The sequence below is a fragment of a genome, unplaced genomic scaffold (assembly GCF_019419815.1).
Source record: "Pyrus x bretschneideri cultivar Hongxiangsu unplaced genomic scaffold, Pyrus_bretschneideri_v1 Contig38, whole genome shotgun sequence".
Classification (NCBI taxonomy): Eukaryota; Viridiplantae; Streptophyta; class Magnoliopsida; order Rosales; family Rosaceae; genus Pyrus; species Pyrus x bretschneideri.
Window position 1 is genome coordinate 2195757 of NW_025999701.1, and position 17910 is coordinate 2213666.

The 17910-nt window shown below is 33.5% G+C and overlaps 1 pseudogene; it reads right to left on the reverse strand.

Annotated features, from left to right (window-relative positions):
* Positions 1-6022: 6022 nt before the first annotated feature.
* LOC125468477 lies at positions 6023-8002 on the reverse strand (annotated as a pseudogene).
* Positions 8003-17910: the final 9908 nt, after the last annotated feature.

The window sequence follows — 17910 nt, forward strand, 5'->3', positions numbered from 1 at the left end:
TTATAAAAATAGTGAGATATGTCATATGTGTGATAAAAAGTTAATAACTTAAAAAAAAAAATAAATAAATTTCTCACCACTTCTATTAATTTTCATTTTTCCCTCTCTTTTTTGTTTCCTTTTCAACTTTTCTTATAATTTTCACTTTTCCCTCCAACATCTTTCCCTAATTCCCTCACTTTTTTTTTTCATTTTCAACTTTTCTTATCATTTTCATTTTCCTTCTATTTTTCTTCAAAAAGGGCGGTAGGAATAGAATGGAATCAAATCAATGGATGCATCATGCATATTAATTAATAATTATTATAGTTTTTATAAAATTTAATTCAAAATTATATATATATATAATTATATAATTATTATAGATAGTTAATATTTTGGGGGTATAATTATTATAGTATATATAATTATTATAATTATTATAGACTTTATAGTTAATTTAATATATATATATATATATATATATTTATTATAGTTTTTAGGGGTATAAAATTGTTAAATTAATGTATATAATTATTACAACATTTTTTTTAGGGTTATAAAATTATAAAAATAATATTCTGCTTATCGTGTATCGTGTTACCCACGTGTATACCCGAATCAACCCGTTATCTTAACAGGTGCTTATCGGGTTACCCGATAACGATCCGATTCGTTATCGTGTCGACCCGAACACCTGTTAATTTCGTGTCGTGTCGTGTCGGGTTATCGGGTCGTGTCAGGAATTGCCAGGCCTACAAAAATATAAGGCCGCTCAGCGACCATTTCATTAAAAAAAAATTAATGTTGCATGCCATGACGCCTTGTTATTTGTTGGTTGAGAAAATAGAAAGAAATTGGTAGAAAGAAAATTTTCTTGTAATCTGCCTTTTCATAATTAGTTGTATTCAATTCTATCTTAACTGTGTTTCGATTGGAGTTTTTTTTAACCTTCTTATGATATAGTTAGTTACAATTAGACTCAATTTTAAAAAGCAACTTGGATTTTTGGACTTGGATCTAATTGCACCTTAATTCAACAATTGCGTGGTTTTTTATATGAGTAATGTTAGGTAGACCATATTAACTAAATTTAGTAAACTAAATGATGTGGTTGTTGATGGTTGGATTATTAATTAAGTATTGATTAACTTGTTTCTTTCCTATTGGTGACACATTATTTGATTTGCAAATTTGACCTAAAATTTTTGTTTACCTAGGATTACCTTTTTTTCTATACATGACAAGTGATTAAAGTGAATTAGAATAGTAATGGCACATCTTTGGTATTTTCTAAGGAGCCCTTTTTCTATTTTATTCACTCTTATTTCATCAGGTTTATTGTTTTTGTTTGATTTATTTAATTCGATTATCAAAAAATAGAGAAGGGTGAAAATGTTAAAAGGTATGTGAAAAATCAACTTCCTTTTATAAGAGCTGGTGTAGCATGTTGTTAAGGGAAAATGACAAATAAAGGTGTAGTGAATAGTATCAGAAAAAGGTAAAAATATGATTTTTTTTGTTAAAAATGAACAGTACTGAAAGTGTTTTGTTAAAACACCATTAAAAAAAAACTAATGAAAATGACTTGAAAACTTTTAGTTTTAATGATAAGGACAAAATAAAAAGTAAAGTAAATAGTACCAGGTTTGACTTTTTAATGTAAAAAATGTGATTTTTCGTTAAAATGAACAGTAGCGCGGACTTTTCGTTAAAACTTTCTAAAAAAATATCATGTTGCATGCCCTGACGCCTTGATATTTGTTGGTTGAGAAAATAAAAAAGAAATTGGTAGAAAAGTCAGGGTGCCACTGTATGGTTGACTAAAAAAAAATTTAGATTTCTTCTGTTGATCGCCCTCACTTTGTAGTGGCAGTCGGAATGTTGCTTCAATCATTTTCAGTATACTTTTAAAATTCCAACAACCACAAAAACACATAGTATGTGAATTTTGAAAATACACATCACCTGTCATTGTCTGGGACACAAATACCATATCAAATTTGGGGACAAATTTAATTTTGTAAGCTATTATTAAGAATAGTCTATTTTTGAAAAGGGAAAATTAGGGCCTGTTTGGTATCTAATTTGAATTTTGTTAACATTTCTCAAAATATTTGTTAAGAACATTTATTGAATACAAATTTATTTAAGACTCAAAAACTTGATTGTTTTACGATTTAAAAATTTTAAATCTTACAACTTAAACTAGACAAAGAGATCTAAAACGAGAGGGTTGCAAGAGAGGGAGAAAGAAGAAAGAGGAGGAAAGAAAGTAAAACATGATTGTAGGAAACATAAAGAAGAGAGAGGATAGCAGGAGATAGAGAGGAAGGGAAGTGAGAGAAAGAACCGAAATAATGAAAATAGCGAATTGGAGGAGAGACGAAAAATGTAAAAAACAAAGAGAAGGGGGAGAGAGAAATAAGAAAAGAGAGAGATAGATTTGGAGTGAGAAGGGAGGAGGGAGAGAAAAGAAATGAGTGAATTTAAGTTTACAAACTCTAAAAACTCACTTTTTATGTTTTTAAATAATATACTATATTTTTTAGTTAGTCTTGAGTTCAGTTTTTTAAAATTGTCCTACCAAACAAATTTTTAAGGCCTAAAACTTGAAAATTATTTTTGAGTTTAAAAAGTTGGATTCAAGTAGAGTACCAAACAAGTTCTTAGAATCTACTACATTTTTTCTATATCATTTAGATTAAACATCCGTGTCTTTTTAAAATTTGATTAAAATGCTTTGATCAATAGTCACATTTATTTTTTAAAATTAAAATAATTTTGAATTTATCATTTTATCTGCATGATGCACTTTTCCTTATTTAGTGGAGATATTAGTAATTAAACTATATTTTCTCTTCTTCCAAATATGTTTTTTCGATCATTTTATCTGCAAACATTTAATATTTTTTCTTTTTCCAAATGGTTTTTTCTTTTTCAAATAGTTGGTGATCAACATAAAAGCTCAGTGTAATTTTTTCAATTTTTTTTTTTTGTGAAAAAAAATATATATATATATATATATATTTTGTTGTTTTTTCTTTTTAAATATAGTTGTTGACGAATTATTATTAGGTACAATACATTACGTATATATTATCTGCGGGTACGTTTGAATTTATAAAAATCATTAATTGGTACGTTTATTTACAATTTTGGTACATTTGATTTGATACATATGGTTAATATTAGTACATTATTTTTATTTTGGTACGTTTTATTTTGTACACATTGTGTATTGGTACGTTTATATTATTCTAAATCCTATTTTCTTTTAACATACTAAAAGAAAAACTTATTTCGGTACGTTTGATTTTGGGGGATTTAAAAATATTTTAAACTATTTTGGATTAAACCGTAGATAATTATTGCTAATTTGTAGCATTATTGTGAAAATAAATTGAATCTAACCAAATTTTATTTTTTAACGAAGGAGAATGTAATCAAAATGCTAGATTATAGGAAATTTTACAATATAATGTGCATATAGCACCAATATTATGACAAAAAAAAGTTTAATCAAATCATTAAAAGGCATGGATGTTTGATCTAGAAAATTCAAAATTGAGGTGCCTATATGAAAAGATTCCCTTTGAAAAATAGGTCTAGTGACAATTATCTTTTTGTTAAGTATGTGAGAAAATTAAAAAATCTATAGAATTGTATATCGTAAATTATAAGAATTAAATCCCTTCAATCATGTTGCATTCAATCTTTTTACTTATCAATCTCTTTACTTATTTGATATACGTCTACTATAGATTATTTTTGTCGATAATCTGCCTATATCACAGATAAATCATTTTTAACTAACCTATATTATAGATATATTTATCTTGTAATCTGCCTCTTCATAATTAGTTGTATTCAATTCTATCTTAACTGTGTTTCGATTGGAATTTTTTTTTAACCTTCTTATGATGTAGTTAGTTACAATTAGGCTCAATTTAAAAAAGCAACATGGATTTTTGGACTTGGATCTAACTGCACCTTAATTCAATAATTGCGTGGTTTTTTATATGGGTAATGTTAGGTAGACCAGATTAACCAAATTTTGTAAACTAAGTGGTGTGGTTGTTGATGGTTGGATTACTAGTTAAGTATTGATTAACGTGCTTATTTCTTATTGGTGACACATTATTTGATTTGCAAATTTAACCTAAAATGTTTGTTTACCTCGAATTACCTTTTTTTTCTACACAGGACAAGTGATTAAAGTGAATTAGAATAGTAATGGCACATCTTTGGTATTTTGTAAGGAGCCCTTTTTCTATTCTATTCACTCTTATTTCATTAGGTTCATTGTTTTTGTTTGATTTATTCAATTCGATGATCAAAAGATAGAGAAGGGTGAAAATGTTAAAAGGTATGTGAAAAATCAAGTTCCTTTTATAAGAGTTGGTGTAACATGTTGTTAAGGTTGTTACATTGTCACACCTTGATCCTAATCTTTGTCTAGGATCGACACATGAAGTCACCACATACTTTTTTTATCTTTCATGCCTCGCCTCTGAGACATGACCAAAACATGAAAAATGTGTCAATAGTGTATGGATTTTTCTGTACACAAGGCTGCATCTAACCTCTATGTTAGACCATCTACGTACCCTCATATGCGATCAAGCTGTTTGTAGTCCATCCTTCTTTTAAGCTCTAAAATCACACAAGGCAATTATGGGCAAGAACATAGAGTTTCAAAATCACACAGGGGAACCAGTTAAGCCTGTCTCACTTGATTATGTCTATAAAATGAAATCATATGTCAAACCATTGGATCTGACCCAAATTTTAGTATGGTATCGACAAGAGGGTAATGAACAACTCCAATAAAGAAAAAGTTTCAATCTGAGGTTAGGAAGTTGGAGTTTAAATGCCATTAACCCAGCTGCCAATTTTTCTGCAGATTTCAGGTCTATAATAGTATTTCTAACATCTAGAATGAATTAACCTTTGGATCTTTATGAGATTTTGATATGTTATAGGAAAAAGGATAAGGGATAAGATCTATGAAGGAAAATTTCTGTTTAAGCACAGGAAATCGGAGTTTCAATGCTCGTAACACAACTGTTGTTATTTTTTTTTAGAATTTCAAGTCTGTACCTTTTTTGTTTCTACAAAGAATGATATACAGTCATATAACAAGATATATACTTAGTTTAAGAAGATCAGTATGATGATAAAATGAGAAAATTTCTTATCTATGAGGTTCCAGCTGATAGAGGTAGGCTTCACTGGGTTTATGGCTTTGTGTGTTTCCACTGACAGAGCTTCCTGTGTTGTGAAATTGAAGATATGTGTGCTGCGGAATAAAATAAATAAGACACAATATATACGAGCCTCGGCAAGTATCCCTACGTCCTCCAGGGAGCAGCAATAATACTTTCTTTCATTATTTGAAATAATAGGAGTACAATGATAACTCTCCCTATTTTCTATTTTCTATCTTCTCTCTAACCCAGCTCACTAGTAATTTCTCCGCATCTCTCTTCTTTTCTTTCACTCTCTTTCTTTCTTCTTTGATATTGGGAGTCATTTGTTTGCAATGAACGAATGAACCTCCTTTTATAGAGGTTTTCATCTAATAAAATAATGCAGCAACACTATTTACTTTACACAAACTTCTACTAAGGAATAGGGAAATTGCTTTGCAAAAATAGTAATCTATGTGATTTTTCTACGTATGAATATTAAAGAACTATTCATGTAGCCCATCTACATATTATATTATAATAGGGTTTCTATATTATTTATATCGAAATTTCAACGTCCGTAACTTCTTCGTTATCGCTCCAATTCTCGAATGGCTTTCACTTGCGTCCTCGTGGGATTGAACTCTATTTGAGAACACTAAAGGACTGTTTTTAAATGATTGCTTATGAAAATTAGAACTTTGTAGCTAAGTAAATAAAACTCTAAAATCAATGAAATTTGGTTTAAAATAAAAATCACATAATTACGAAATATGAATTTAAATAATGAAATACATAATTATATGATGAAATTCCAGAGACGGGATTTCACTTTCATACTCGACTTTTCATTATTGAAAATTTGACACAAACTTATTTAATTTATACCAGTGCTTGTTCTCCTCATCAAGTGAAGAAAACAAATGTAAACAGTAAAAGGAAGAAAGAAAAACAGAAAAGATAGCTAGTCCACAACATCCATGATCAATTCTGAAGGCGATATGAGGGAATAGCGAGCAGATTCTTGGCCCTTGAAACTAATAGACCAAACTCCTCAGTCATATCCAACTCATTTGGCAGCATGTTATCTGGAAGTTCCCAATCAAAACAATGCACAAGCTGTGCCAACACAAAGTGTACCACAGTAATCCCTAACTGCATTCCAACACAACGTCTTCTGCCAGAGCCAGACGGTACAAGCTGAAAGTGTTGTCCTCTAACATCAACATTGTTACCCTCAAACCTTTCTGGTACGAACTTCTCTGCATCTACCCAAGCACTCGGGTCTCTCCCGATTGCCCACGCGTTTATGATAATGCGTGACTTCTTCGGTATGTGGTAGCCATCGGCAGTGCAATCTTCGATGGCTGCATGAGGAAGCAACAACGGTACCACAGGATGTAGCCTCATGGTTTCTTTCACTACCATTTCCAAATACTCTAATTTCTCCATGTCTGATTCCTCCACCATTCTTTTGAGACCTACAACATTTTCTAACTCCTTTTGGACTTTTTTCATATCCTGTGGATGCCTCAAGAGTTCCGAGAGCGCCCACTGGACTGTCGTTGATGATGTGTCCGCTGAAGCCGCGAACATGTCCTGCCAATAAATTTTTCATTGCTAGATGAAGTACATATAATAGCGTGACACATGTACATAAATGATAATTTACTGTCCATATTAAATCATAAATTTATATCGTCAACTATCAATCTAGTATATTAAAAAAAAAAAGTCGACCTAATGGTTCAAAATCACAATCTTTGACCACATCATGCTAAATTGTCTAACAAGAAACGATTTCGTTTGAACTTGAAGTCAAGCAAGAATGAAAAGACAAATGTATAAAATGATGATATGCACACTCACCGACATCATGGCTTTGATATTCAAGCGTTCGATTCGGTAGTCGGATCCTTCAGACCCCATGTGGGCTAGCAGGGCATCGATGAAGTCCTTTGTTCTTTCTTTATCCTTGTATTGAAGATGCTCGTCAATAACCTTCCCAAAAAATTCATCAAACGCCTTGTTAACAGCCTTCATTTTTTTAGTGAGCCCTTGCAGATCAAGCGGTGCAATACAAGGAATGAAATCTCCCAAGTTAGGTGCTGCTGCTAGTTTCATACCCTCTTTCATCACAGACGCGAAACCCCTTCCGCCAAACTCCTCGTCCTTGTACTTCTTCCCAAACACCATCCGGCAGGTCATGTTGATCCCGAGCGACGAGACCTTGTCAGTCACATTAGCAATGCGTCGATTATTGGCGTCGTCTTGAACAGATTTTATCAAGAGAGCAGCCTCTTCTCTCCTCATGGACTTGAAAGAGATGATCTTTTAGTTCGAAAGTAATTCGAGCATGCAAATCTTTCGCATGTTGGTCCAATACGAGCCATACTCAGCAAAGCTCAAGCTTCTTTGCCCAAAGATGATGTGCTTTGCACCTTCAGTAGGTGGTCTACTTACAAAGTTATGGTCGTGGGTTTTGAGGAACAGCTCGGCCGCTCGTGCTGACGAGACAACGACGGTATGCTGGAGGCCTAGCCTCAAGTACATGATGTCACCGTATTTCTGGGCTAGTTGATGAAGATCCATGGTAGGGAACTTCCCTAACAAATGGAGGCTGCCAAAAATAGGAAACCCTCTCGGACCAGGAGGTAACATCTTGTTCTTGTTCTTGCCTTTTGATATGCATGCTTGCACGATGCGAACAAGGACAAGCACCCCAATTGTTAACCAAATCCAAAATGCCATATTGATATTGCGCTCTTTGGGAGTTCTCAATTTGTTTCTTTGAGTATTATGAATGCTAGCTGTTGCTTGATTTTATGGAGCTATAATAGTGGAAAGGTCAACCAGCTAGTTTCAAACAAATTAATTGTGGATGAGACAATCCTGTAAATTTTCATTTGGAAAGGTCAGCCAGCTAGTTTCAAACATATTAATTGTGGATGAGACAATCCTGTATATTTTTTTTAATGAATAATGTTAGGGAAATTAAAATTTTACATTAATTTTGTAAACCAAATGATGTGGTTATTGATGATTAGATTATTAATTAAGTGTCAATTAACGTGCTTATTTCTTATTAGTGACACGTGATTTGGTTTGCAAATTTGGCAAGCTTATAAAAGATACTAGACGCTAGTTGGGTGACAAGCTGGGGCCTAGCTGCTAGGTGGGACTTAGGCGGGGGCCTAGACGGATTTAAGTAAATTTATTATATGTTAAATAAGTGTTTATTTATACTTAAAAAACACACATAATTATATTGAGATGCATTAATTGCAAAATAAAATGACATATAAATTATAAAGTATTAGAATATATTGAAAACATGGAGAACAAATATATGATGATTGTTCATCCAGGTATTCTACAAGTCTTTTACATTTTATTGAAAAAATAAAAAGCAAAATAAATGTAATTGATTTTATGTCTAAGTTAGAGTCGCGACCTAAGCGGGTGCCTGGGTAGGTTTAGGCGGGCTAGGTGGGTGCTTAGGTGGGCTAGGTGTACACTTAAGTAGGTCTAGGCGCACTTTCTTAATTTTTCAAATGCCTAGGAACCAATCAGGATAGTGGCTAGCAACCTAACTCCTAGACAAGGCCTAGAGGCTCTAGGCATGGATTTTTAGAACAATGAAATTTGGTTTAAAATTTTGATCATTCTAGCATTTTCCTTTTGTAATTATCATATTTTCATGCACAAATTGCATAACTTAAACCGCTAATTTACTAATCGTCAATTTAAAATCATGCTCACGAAAAATCAGTTAAATCAAATTTCAATTACTCACTTATATGTAGCTAATAAATACACGATTTATTATAAGATAGTTCTTGATATCAAGACAAAAAAAATTCACTGCGTATGATTGACTAACGATCATAAATTTATATGTAAAAGTAATTTTAATATGGATCTCTGTAGTGGTTACAATCAGTGGGTCAAGAAAACCTCAAGGAAGAGAATGAACGTTTTTTTTTTTTAGTAAGGTTAATCTCAGTTTACTATCATGAAGTTTATTAGTTTTTAGCATTTCATACATTAAGTTTTTTCTGTCTCAATCTGGTACCAAAAGTCATAATTTTGAGACACTTTCATACATTTGTTAAATTTTATGTTATAACTTCTGTTAAGTGATAACGTGTTGTCTACATGAACAATGACGGACGTCACATGTCAATATAGACTCACTTGAATATTAAAAAAATTTTAAAATGTTTTCCTTCCTCTTCCTTCGTCCTCTATCTCTCTCCCCTCTTCCCGTCTCTTCTGAGAGAAAACCCAGCAATCATTAACCTTTCCCCACCGACCTAATCGCGTGAGCCACCGGAAACGGGTTCCCGATCGGAGAGCGAGAGAGAAAACTTGTGGGAAGGGAAATCTTGCTTGCCTTGTTTTCTTTCTTTGTTTCTTTCCCATCGCAATTTCTTCAAATAGCCAAAACCCAGGAGGGAGAGAAAGCAAAAGAGGAGAGGAGACACAATGCTCAATCACCGAAAGGTAAAATCATTTCCAATTTTTTGGTAAACAACCAGTTTTCTAGATCTGGTCACCATGGTTAATGCTCATTTCTTAAATTTTAGAGGAATTCATCAAATTCTTCCTAAACTTGTGACCATTAGCCAATTTCCCCCCTTAACTTTAATTTTGACCAATTCCCCCCCTCAACTCTCATAATTAATCAATTTCCCTCCTCAACTTTAATTTAGCCAATTTCCTCTCTTAACTCTTATAATTAGTCAATTTGCACCATACTGTTAATTTTTTAATTTGATCATAATTAAACAAGTATGTGTAAGAAACTAAATAAGATGTATGTTAATTATGTTCCTATATCTTTATCCTATTACAAATAGATTAAAATTTAGAATTTTACAATTTATCATATATATTATTAGTCATAATAAATTAGTATGGAGTAATTTTATTTGATTTTTGACTATACAAAATTGACAAAGAAAAGGATTGATGTGTAAATTTTTGTATGTGAATACAATTTTCTTTATAAAAGTGAAAGCTAAATTCAAGTAAATTGCAGAGAATCGAGCTTTAGTGAAAAAAATGGCTAGTCTATTCATAATTTTAAACTCCTTATTAAGAATAATCCATTTTATTGAAATAGGTCTGATCCATGAGTTTAGGATTATTATTTCTTTTTGTTATTATTTCTTCTTCTACATGCTTTAAACCCAATTCATAACTTTTTCTTATAATCAACCCATATCACATACTAATTGTATTATGTTTTTGTACATTTTACCCTTTATTATGCAAGTGAGTTTATGTTAATTTTAGTACTTTGTTGGAAGTTATTAGAAAGATTGAAAATTAACAAAAGAATAGATGGAAAATTAAAAATAAAAAATAAAAAATTAACAGTATGGTGTGAATTGACTAATTTTGAGAGTTAAGAGGGGAAATTGACCAAATTAAAGTTGAGGGGGAAAATTGACTAATTATGAGAGTTGAGTGGAGAAATTGGTCAATGATCACAAGTTCAGAGGGAATTGATGAATACCTCTAAATTTTATCATTTTTTTCTTCTGGAATTTTCAATTCCATGGTTTTCTTTCCATTTTCTCTTTCTCCATTAATGCACAGCTAGCCCAATTTTTTATTTCTTCTATTGTTGGTGAATTTCAGGTGGGTTTTTGGTTTAGATTCAGAAATAATTTTTGTAATTTGAATTTGAATTCTCTTGAATCTTTGGCATGGTTAATTTCTCCATGGGCTTAGAATTTGCATCCCTTCACTACTGACCTTTAACCCAGTTCCAAAATTCTCTCTTAACATCTGAATTTTCTTCCAAAGTTTAGTTTCTTCATTTTCGCTATCTTTCTCGTTTCTGTTTGGTTGCTGAGAAAATCACGGGCCAAAAAGAAAATAAGGGTTTTACTGTTTTGACGTTGCTCATAGAAAATCGGGATCGGCGTGGGCTCTCATTTTTCTCTCTCGGTCTCTGATTGAGACCCATTTCCGGCGGCTCACGGGGTTGGGTCGGTGGGAAAGGTTGGTGGTTGCTGAATTCTCTCGGAATAGGGAGATAGATACTTAGAGACGAAGACAGAGGAAGGAAAAAAAAAATATTTTATTATTATTTTGTTAATATTTTAAATCCAAGTAGGCTCAAATTGACATGTGGCGTTCAATCATTATTCACGTAAAAGCTACGTCATTACTTAACAGAAATTCTAACGAAAAAATTAACAGATGTATGAAAGCGTTTCGAAATTATGACTTTAGGTACTAAATTAGGACGAAATAAACTTGATGTATTAAATATTGAAAATCAATAAACTCCAAGTTAACTGATATTAATTTTTTTATAAAGTCAAATCGTATGGGTTCAGTTAGATGGGTAATAGCTTTTGTGAAAGATTTGCAATGTTTTTGCTTGTCTGGAGCAAACTATGGGCGGAGAGAGGGAGACGAAGGATGTTTGGTGTTTTGGTGTTTGGTTGTGTGATATGAGACTTAAAAATGAACAGGTGTCTTTGATTTATTGGAGTCAGTAAATTTTAGGTACTGAACAGTTAGTACCCAAGTATTATATTTACTTGGAGTAAAGCACTTTGTGACTCTTAGCAACTTTGAAGATGAATTTTTTTAAATTCCCGGAACCCAAGCTGACCTGGAGAACCGAGCCAATAATAGACTGACACGTTGCCCCTTTCTTTTTCATTAAAAATTTCTTTGCTTTCGCAACGGTCGGCCTCGGTATCTGTCATCTTCACAGTGCCCTACAACTTTTTGTTTGAAATTTTTAGGATAAAGTACAAAAAATAACCTCAATTATTGATGTTACGACACTTTCATACCTTATATGTTAAAATTGATAATTTTATACCTCATATTTAGAATTTGTGTAAATGTTATACCTTCTGTTAGCTTGACCGTTTATTTCTCAGTTAAATGCTGACGTGGCTTGATCCGGAACCTATTTTTTATTAAAAAATTAATAAAAAATTATTAAAAACAAAAAAAATCATTTAATATTATTTAAATATTAAAATAATTAAAAAATTACTTAAAAAAAATAAAAAATAAACCTTCCTTTCGTCAACCCCAGAAAGAAGAAGAGGAGGAAGAAGAAGAAGAAGAGGAAAAAAAAAAAAACCCAAACCAAACCCAATTCGTCCCCCCACCACAAACCCAACCTTTTGCAACCCAGAAAGAAAGAGGAGGAAGAAGAAGAAGGAAAAAAAAAAACACAACCCCAACCCAACCCGAAGGAAGAAGAAGAAGAAAAAAAGAAGAAGAGGAAGAAGAAGAAGGAAAAAAAAAAATGGGAAAGTCGTCCTCCCTTCCCCCCCACCCCCCCCCCGGGGGCCCCCCAAGAAAAACATACCCACCCACCTTGCAAAAGAAAAACAAGAAGAAGAAGAGAGAAGGAAAAAAAAAAAGAAAAAAAAAAGGGAAACTCGTCCTCCCTCCCCCCCTCCCCCCCAAACATACCCACCCACCTTGCAAAAGAAAAACAAGATCTGGGTTTCTCGATTCCACCTCAACGGATTCGGTTTTTTTTTTTGGATTGCGGGTAATGGGTGCGAGGTTGGGTGCAGAGTGTGGGTGCGGAGAACGGGTGCGGGGAGAAGAGGGGGTGGGGAGCAGGGAAAACAAATTGGTTTTTTTTTTTTTCTCTCTTTTTTTTTTTTTTTTTTTTTTTTTTTTTTTTTTTTTTCTGGCTTGCAATTGCAGAAAGGGGAAGAAGATGAAGATGGGGGGAAGAGAGAGAAGGGGGAAGGGGACGAACTGATGTTGTGATGTTGGTTTTTTTTTTTTTAATAACTTTTCTTTATTATTTTAATATTTAAAAAATATTAAATGATTTCTTTTTTAGTTTTTAATAATTTTTTAATAAAAATGGGTCCTGAATCAAGACACATCAGTATTTAACTGAGAAATAAACGGCCAAGCTAATGGAAGGTATAACATTGACACAAATTCGTAAGATGAGGTTTGACATTGTCAATTTTAAAAGATGAGATATGAAAGTGTCGTGACACCAATAGTTGAGGTAGTTTTTTGTACTTTACCCAAATTTTTATTATTTTATGTGTCCTAGATTTTCTCTTTTATGGATTTTTTTTTTCACAATTTCCACCATTCGTTGGATTCAAGCATAATATGAATGTTTTGGGCTTTCGAAGAAATAAAGATCACCACAACCTGAATCCAAACGGCGGCCGGCAACCCAGCAATCTCCAACCAAACACCGCCCCACCTGCATCCAAACGTCCACCATTGCCACCACCAAGATCGTCCACTTGATGCCCTCTACCAACAACAACATCACACCCATCCCAAAACTCCCGCTTGAAATATAAATTTTGTGGTCTTCTTCTTCTTTAATCATGTCCAACTGAAATATAATTTTCAAAGAGATGGCATATTTTTAAAATTAAAGAGTCGAAAAAGTCTCCTTAACATTTCTCAATTGTTTAATATTTGAAAGGGGTGGATAGGGTCCCCACCCCTTTTTACTTCTTGCAGTCCCTTATTAATTTCTATCTTTTGATATTCTTTAATTTATTCAATCCGACGACTGCAAATCAAGATGTCTAAAACTAAATAAAAAATGGTGCGAATAGCACATACCTATTTGAAATCATTATCTACATGGAAAATATTTGCATCCATCGTCTGTGGTGACTGCCAGAATGATTTACTCTTAGTTATTTGTAAGTCCCAAGTCTTAATTATTTGAAATCATAACAAGGTAAAACTAGCAGTGAAAAATGAAAAGGAAGGGGTCGCAAGTCGTATTACGAAACGAAACAAAAAAAAAAGGGATAAGTTACACAAAACTATCTCAATTATAGGTAGAATCATAATCTTATATCTCATATTTTAAACATTGAAATATCAGATCCCCGTTTAATATGAAAAAATTAAAATTTATTAAAATAAACCCTCTTATCGTCTCTCTCCCTCGTCTACATCGCCGTCAAGGCTTGAAAGATCGGCAAGGGAGCTCTGGAATGCGAGCGAGTTCGACGACTTCGAAACGTTGCATTTGCTTCCCAAATCCGACCAAGTCTTCCATCCAAATTGCATCTGACACCTGGCTCGCACTCGACGGGTCACTCGCTAATCTGATCTAGATTGGACACGGAGCGGTACACGTTGAGACTGCTGGGAAACGGGAGGAGGCAGCTGGTCTCAAGCGGCAATAGCAAGAACCCATGCCCACCGGACCACCTTTAGGAGCCGTACGATTTATACGAGCCGATCCACCACCACAACCCAGCGAGAAAGCAAAGTTTCAATCCTTGTTGTCAGGTTCGAACACAAGATTCTCGAGTTGCACAAGTACAAGCTTGCGAGGAATCAGCAACAAGAGACACCCAATTAGGCGGCTGCGAAACCAATGGAGAAATGAAAAAGATTGGTAATGGCTGAAACGGGGGGAGGTTGGATTGGGGATGGTTGAAATGGGGAGAGGTTGCAAAATCAAGAGACAGCCAAGATCTAATGTATATATGTTCCTCCAAACTGAACTTGCAGGTCATTGTGAATTTGGGAACGTTGCTACAAAATCAAGGAGAAAGTGAAGGAGAGGTTTTTTTTTTTTTTCGATTATTTAATTTTGTCGGACCAAAAAAAAAAAAAAATCTTAAATTTTGGTTTTTTCAGACCAAAACCAATGGAGTAGACGAGGGAGAGATGATGGAGAGAAGAATGAGAGTGACGTGAGGAGAAAGGAGGTTTTTTTAAAATTTTTTATTTTTTTGAGATTAAAAAATCTTAATTTATTAATATTTAAATAATTTTTAGGGTAAAGTACAAAAAACTACCTTAACTATTGGTGTCACAACACTTTCATATCTCATCTTTTAAAATTGACAATGTCATACCTCATCTTCAGAATTTGGTCCAATGTTATACCTTCCGTTACTTGGCCGTTTATTTTTCAATTAAATGCTGACGTGACTTGATCCAGGTCCCACTTTCTAATAAAAAAATTAATAAATATTTTTAAAAACTAAAAAAAATCATTTAATAATTTTTAAATATTAAAATAATAAAGAAAAGTTAAAAAAAAAAAAAAAAGAAACCTTTTGTTCGTACCCTTCCCCACCTCCCTCTTCTCTCTCTTCTTCCCCATCTTCATCTTTTTCTCCCTTCTAGCCCCCTTCCTGCAACCCAGAAAAAAAGAAGGATGAAGAAGAAGAAGAAGAAAAAAAAAAAAAAAAAACTGAATCTGCATCCCAAGAAGAAGAAGAAGAAGAAGAAGAAGAAGAAGAAGAAGAAGAAGAAGAAGAAGAAGAAAGACAAAGAAGAAGAAAAAAAAAAAGAACTCGAATCTGCAACCTAGAAGAAGAAGAAGGAGGAGGAAGAAGGAGGAGGAGGAGGAGGAGGAGGAGGAGGAAGAAGAAGAAGAAGAAGAAGAAGAAGAAGAAGAAAAACCCGAATCTGCAAAAGAAGAAGGAGGAAGAAGAAGAGGAAGAAAGAGGAACAAGGAGGAGGAGGAAGAAGAAGAAAAAAAAACCCAAATTTGCAAAAGAATGAGGAAGAAGAAGAAGAAAAAAAAAACCCGAATCTGCAAAAGGAGGAGGAGGAGGAGGAGGAGAAGGAAGAAGAAGGAAAAAAACAAAAAAAAACCTGAATCTGCAAAAGAAGGAGGAGGAAGAAGGAGGAGGAAAGTGGGATTTTTTTTTATTTTTTTTTTACTTTTCTTTTAATATTTAAAAAAAATTTCTTTTTATTTTTAATAATATTTTATTAATTTTTTAATAGAAAGTGGGATCCAGATCAAGCCACGTTAGCATTTAACTGAAAAGTAAACGGCCAAGTAACGGAAGGTATAACATTGGATCAAATTCTAAAGATGAGGTATGACATTGTCAATTTTAAAAGATGAGGTATGAAAGTGTCGTAACACCAATGATTGAGGTAGTTTTTTGTACTTTACCCTAATTTTTAAATTCAGTTGGGTAAAGAGTGGACTCTACACCCATCACATTGTCACTTAACAACAAATTGATAGAAAATTTAATGAATGTCTACCATTGCAACAAATTCATAAGTTGAAGTATAATATTGTAATGTTCAAAACATGAGGTATGAGATTGTGGTTCAATCTGTAGTTGAAGTAGTTTTGTGTAATTTATCTAAAAAAAAACTATAGGGTATTTGGAAAGGAATCATCTCTTGATCCCTTTCCACCTAATCCACCAAGTTCGGGATCTGGACCGTTGAAATTTGATCCAACTGCTGCAGTTATTATAACTTTTAAAGAGATCAACTATTTGTAGTCATTGGATCAAATTTCAATGGCCTGGATCACAGACTTAGTGGATTATGTGGAAATGGATCCGGAGATGATCCCTTTCTAGGGTATTTATCTTGGTGGACTACAAAAAAAAAAAAAAAACCACGAACAACTTTGAGCATGGGAAGTTCAATGGTTGAGTATAAGAAACTTTAAACCACATGATAACTCTAGCTCAAAAGAAATATAATAAGAACGTGCTAATAACATGTTGATATAAATATAAGAAATATAGTAAACAAGAGAGACACAGGAGAGAAAGTGAAGGAGGATTAACATATGTTTTCTTCTTATTAGAGTGTCTATTTATAAGCTTAGGATTTACATAGAAAGGTGTTCAACTATTAAGATATTACATATTGACCCTATTTAGGTTAACATTTGAACTTTGGGCTGAAAGGAAGGAGGGCCCAAAAAGACTAAAGAAAGAAGGCTTGCTCAAAGCCCAGCACCAAGCCCAGACCATCCATCTCAAGACCAATTGGCGCTCCCCCATTAATGCAAAGGCTAGGTGCTTACAAGAGAAGTGACAACTGATGGAAATCAACCTACTCTCAGCCCAAAAGTACTTTTCAGTGGCAATATAAGTAAAATATTGATGAGAACCCTTCAATTGCTTTCGGGCAAGAACAAAACTACAGGCAGTCGGGCTAATTCGTCTATAAATAGAGAAAGAGGGCCCAAATTCAAAACACTCAACCAATCAAACAAACAAATATACAACTTGCTTCTCAGTCAAGCAAATACCCAGAAAGTTGTGCTTTGTCCAAACTTTGCACCCTTTTAGCCATAGATTCCCCTTAGAAAGACATCTTTTGTCAAGTGTAAAAGCTCTGCTACCTTTCCCAAATGTTGTAGTATCGACTATCTCATGTAAATTTGTTCATCTTTCATCCCGTTTTAGTACTTGATCCCCTGTAACCACAAGGAAAAGAGACCGCAAGACGTTTAAACATTGCCTGACAAGGTGAAATCTTGCTTGATTCTCTTTGTTTTGTCTTTAAATCAATAGATCTAGTGTTATAATGCATTTCCCAATATATGTTTAAGTCATTTCTAGTCTTTTGACGACCCAAAGTCCTATCAGTGCTCAGATATGGCTTACATAGTGGTTTACCATCATTAAAAAGGCTAAATGGGAACCAAATTGGTGACTTAATCAGATCTGTACCTTCACCCTTTAAGCATACAAGATAACGAACTAAAAGTCCTTGGTCTCAAGGCATAGAAAGGAACTTAATGTGGACTTAACCCATCCACGACAATCCTTTGATAACAAGAAGTCAGAATATCTTGGGGTGCAAGTAATCGGCTTAATTACATTTGTTCTACATCTGTCATACAGAGATGGCAGTGGCACGCCTTCGCACTCAGTTTTGATTGTGAGCCTTAAGGTTTACACCTAAGGCCCCACAAAGGCACCTTTCAGAACTAACTGTGTCCTCCTCTTGCAGCATC